At 21.9% G+C, this 5655-nt stretch overlaps 1 long non-coding RNA gene across 1 annotated transcript; it reads right to left on the reverse strand.

The window, feature by feature from the left end:
• Nucleotides 1-3886: 3886 nt before the first annotated feature.
• On the reverse strand, nucleotides 3887-4397 carry LOC145033981 (uncharacterized). The gene is made up of 2 exons (XR_013677810.1): nucleotides 4258-4397; nucleotides 3887-4124 (listed from the first exon to the last, which is right to left on the reverse strand). It is a non-coding gene; the product is annotated as an uncharacterized LOC145033981 (long non-coding RNA).
• Nucleotides 4398-5655: the final 1258 nt, after the last annotated feature.

Here is a 5655-nt window from a genome sequence, read left to right on the forward strand (position 1 = left end):
AAAATACATGGGAGTTTCAAATGAATATGGGGAATTAAAAAATGCTTCATTTATAATATATATATATATATATATATATATATATATATATATATATATATATATATATATATATATATATATATAGGTTTAGCTCTATGAAAAACAAAAAACCCTAAATATCATAAAAATGCATAAAAAAATACTTAGATATCACAAATCTTTTTGTGATTTTATATTCTTAAAAATCACAACTTTTTATATAATTTTGGTGAGAAGTTTTTTGAAAAAAAAAAAAACAATAAATAAATAAATAAAGGATTTTTTTTAATTTTTTTTTAACGAATTTATAAAAAAAGTTGCGATTTTTAAAAGCATAAAGTCAAAACAAAGATTTGTGATCTCTAAGTGTTTTTTCTATGCAGTTTTATGATTTTAAGTGTTTTTTCTCCATATGAACCTTCTCTCTCTCTCTCTCTCTCTCTCTCTCTATATATATATATATATATATATATATATATATATATATATATATATATATATATATATATATATAAAATGTTAGGTTCATATGAAACGGTCTAATTTTGTGTGACCGTGAAACGCAATCTTAGCCACTCATTTTGTAGATAAAAAAAACATTTTTAAAATGCAAAATAATTGAAAAATTTTCGAATTTTAATTTTTTTTTTTTGTCATTTATATTTTTCAAAAATAAAATAAAAAAATACCAAAAATATATTTTTTACATATTCTAGTAATAAATCTAGTAGAATATTCTAACATTCTAAAAAATACATTACAATATTTACAATGTAATATTCCATTAGAATATTCCACGTATTTTTCAAAAAAAAAAAAAACGGTAATTTGTTTTTATTTTTTAAATTTTTTTTTAGGGAATTAAAGTGACGAAAATAATAATTAAAAAAAAAAGAATTTTTCGATTTTTATTTTTATTTTGCATTTTAAAATTATTTTTAGATTTGGTCTTACAGCCTTACAAAATTAACATAGTTTCAAATTAACTTAAACATATATATATATATATATATATATATATATATATATATATATATATATATATATATATATATATATATATATATATATATATAGGGGTTAGATCCGTTGAGAACTCAGTTTTCCGAGAACCCGAGAACAAAAGCTGAACGTTAGATAAAAATCAACTCATTAAGGGTATGATTGTCACCTTACCAACCAATTAATGTAATTATTTGTCTTATTGGAAATATTATTAAAAATATCAAAAAATTACCATTATAAATCAAATTAGTAGATTATTTTATAAAAATAATGATTTTCTCTCTTTTTTTTTAAATACATATTTTTTAATTTTTTTAAGAAAACGTGATTTTTTTAAAAAAAATTGAATATATATATATATATATATATATATATATATATATATATATAATTACAATTTATGTTTGATATTTATTTAATTTTATTAACCAACTTATAATCATTATTAGAAAGAAATTAAAAAGTCATGAGAGTTTCAAATTAATGTGGTGAAAGGAAAAATACATGGGAGTTTCAAATGAATATGGGGAATGAAAAAATGCTTCATTTATATATATATATATATATATATATATATATATATATATATATATATATATATATATATATATATGTTCAGGTTCATTTGAGACCATTCTAATTTTGTGAGACCGTGAGACCAAATCTAAAAATAATTTTAAAATGCTAAATAAATGGAAAAATCCAAAAATTCTTTTTTTAAATATTATTTTCGGAACTTGAATTAACTAAAAAAAATATAAAAAAATATAAAAAAAAAATTAAAAAAAAATAAAAAAAGTTCCGTTTTTTTTTTTTTTGAAAAATACGTGAAATATTCTAAATAGAATATTACACTGACATATTCTAAAAAATAATTTTAAAATGCAAAATAAATGGAAAAATCTAAAAATTCTTTTTTTAAATATTATTCTCGGAACTTGAATTAACTAAAAAAAATAAAAAAAAATTATATTTTAATTGAAAAATACGTGAAATATTGTAAATAGAATATTACGCTGTACATATTCTAAAAATAATTTTAAAATGCAAAATAAATGAAAAATCAAAAAATTCTTTTTTTAAATATTATTTTAAGAACATGAATTAACTAAAAAAAAATTTTAAAAAATAAAAAAATAATAAAAAATACATCTCACGGTTTCACAAAATATAGGTGGTCTCAAATGAACCTAACCCTATATATATATATATATATATATATATATATATATATATATATATATATATATATATATATATATATATATATATATATATATATATATATATATATATATACGTTTAGGTCTATAGAAAACAAAAAACCCTAAAAATAACCCTAAATATCATAAAAATGCATAAAAAAATACTTAGAATCACAAATCTTTTTGTGATTTTATATTCTTAAAAATCACAACCTTTTATATAATTTTGGTGAAAAGTTTTTTGAAAAAAAAGACAATAAATAAATAAATAAATAAAGGATTTTTTATTTTTTTTTAGCGAATTTATAAAAAAAGCTGCGATTTTTAAAAGTATAAAGTCAAAACAAAGATTTGTGATCTCTAAGTATTTTTTCTATGCAGTTTGATGATTTTAAGGGTTTTTTTCCCATATAACCCTCTCTCTCTCTCTCTCTCTCTCTCTCTCTCTCTTATATATATATATATATATATATATATATATATATATATATATATATATATATATATATATATATATATATATATATATATATATAAGGTTAGGTTAATATGATACGGTCTAATTTTGTGAGACCGTGAAACGCAATCTTAGCCACTCATTTTGTAGATAAAAAAATATTTTTAAAATGCAAAATAATTGAAAATTTTCAATTTTTTTTTTTTCAAATACTATTTTTGTCATTCATATTTTCCAAAAATAAAATTAAAAAAATACCAAAAATATATATTTTTTTACATATTCTAGTAATAAATCTAGTAGAATATTCTACGATTCTAAAAATCACATTACAATATTTACAATGTAATATTTCATTAAAATATTCCACGTATTTTTGAAAAAAACGGTAATTTGTTTTTACTTATTTATTTTTAAATTTTCTTAGGGAATTAAAGTGACGAAAATAATAATTAAAAAAAAAAAGAATTTTTGGATTTTTATTTTTATTTTGCATTTTAAAATTATTTTTAGATTTGGTCTTACAGCTTTACAAAATTAGTATGGTCTTAAATTAACTTATTAAGAGTATGATTATCATAGTTTCCCGAGAACCCGAGAACAAAAGATGAACATTAGATCAAAATCAACTTATTAAGGGTATGATTATCATCTTACCAACCAATTAATGTAATTATTTGTGTTATTGGAAAATTATTAAAAATGTCTAAAAATTACCATTATAAATCAAATTAATAGATTATTTTATAAAAATAATGATTTTCTCTCTTTTTTTCTAATACAGATTTTTTTAATTTTTTTAACAAAACGTGATTTTTTTTAAAAAAAAATTGAATATATATATATATATATATATATATATATATATATATATATATATATATATATATATATATATATTAAAAACAAAACTGTAATTTTTTTGAAAAAACAATATTTTTAAAAAAATAATGAATAATTTCTTTAACCAAAAAATCAACATTTTAGGGGTATATATATGCATATTTCACTTGTGCTTTACTTGCGAATAATATGTAATTCATATGTGATTCTCTTGTGATTTATATGTGAATCATATATAATTTCTATGTTATATCTATAACTTAGTCTTATTTTAATTTTGTTTTAAATCGAAAATAATGCTATTTTTATCAAAACTTTTGGGTTTAATAAACCTTTTCTAATTTTGTAAATAACGTAAAGAATAAAGTTAAATTTATATATTTATCTTTACATATTACATGAAAATTGATTCCGTTCCTACAACTAACAAAACATGGTATGAAATTGTAGAATAAAGGAGATTGTTTCCAAAACATACTTGAAATGCCAATATATTTCTCCAGTAGGATCAGGTATTCCATCATTGTTTGTTGTTTGATTACGAGAACTCCAATTCTCTCTGAAAGATTTCAAACTTAATACTGTAACTCCAACTATTTAAAAGGATCATAAAAAATGGTCAGTTAAATTATTATTCAAAATAGATAGAAAAATAAACAAAGAAGTAATTCATTATTCATATTTCTATTTCAATGGTAAATTGATACAAATATAAAACCAGATCACCAGGATAGCTTCCATTCCAATAAACAGATCATTTTGTAAGAACAAGCAACTTGAAGGTGGCATACAATCATATGGTTGCTGAAACATAGGTATATTCACGAATGATTTGATTAAACTTTCCCTCCAGAGAAATTGAGATAGCTTACATTCCAATAAAAATTGAATTTAATATGGATAAATTAAAATTGCTCCACTTAAATTTTGTGTATCTTGACGGGTCCTACGCGAATCTTTCAGAAGATTTAAGATAGCTATGTTGGTTTGGCTTCTATCTAAAAACTATACCCTCTAACTTATCCATTGAAAACATGGTGGGTGTAGATATGAGCTATAGCAATTTGGAAGTATTTGAAGTTCCCTTGGTAAGGCATTCGGTATCCTCTTTTGTGGCTTATCCTGGTAGCCTCTTAGTTATTAATTGTCTTCATGCAGACATCTAGTGCTACATAAATCATGTACTTTTGTAATAGGTTGTTCAATAACTGAAAATTCTAAATCTAAAAGACTCATACAATCTATTTGACATATGCAACTTATCTAGGATTCCTTATCTTGAGACTTTGATTCTACCAGACATGAAAAGATATCAGCATTCAACACACATAGATGTTAGGTTGTGAATGACATGATTGTCTTTTTTTATTAAGTGTGGTATAGAGTAATTAGTAAATGAAAATCATTGTTTGTATTATATGTTGAATGACAATGAATGGCCATTATATCATCTATCAGGAATTAGAACCGAATGAAAAATAAATGACCATTAATTCACTATCAGATATTAGTCAGCCTAAGGATAGCTTTGGCCCCGACTCCAAAAATAATAAACAATGATATTTCTAACTGTCACACCCCAATCTGCCACACCCCAAAACCATGAACGGCGGAAACGTTCTGAGGCGGAGGACGTCATGTACAATATCACAACAATGAATAGTAGTAAACAAGCAACAACATCATCCATTGCATTAATAATATAATTTTTAATACAAGTGTTCTGACATGTTTAATAGACACTAAAGTATGAATCAAAATGAAAGATGAGTCTTGAACGAGCTCCATCTTCTCTAAACCTTGCATCGGTACCTGTCTACTGTTGACCTGAGGATACAGGTTATTTTTAAAGCGAGTATCAGCTTTAAAGCTAGTGAGATCATAAGTATTTTAGTGTCTGTATTTGTAAGAATGTATTTGTAAGACTGTATTTGTAAGTATGAGTATGTAAAAGTTTTGAATAACCTAGAAAACCCTATGTTTCTTACTGAAAGTAGCCTTCTACCAAGGCATCTAGTATCTAACTGTGTCTATTGTAAGAGTGTGTATTTTCCCAAATCTAACTATCATTAACCAAAAATATAGTATTTACATTACCGTGCATCGTGTGAAATTTAAAGTAAC

This window comes from Lactuca saligna, chromosome 3 (assembly GCF_052625555.1).
Source record: "Lactuca saligna cultivar CGN05327 chromosome 3, ASM5262555v1, whole genome shotgun sequence".
NCBI lineage: Eukaryota > Viridiplantae > Streptophyta > Magnoliopsida > Asterales > Asteraceae > Lactuca > Lactuca saligna.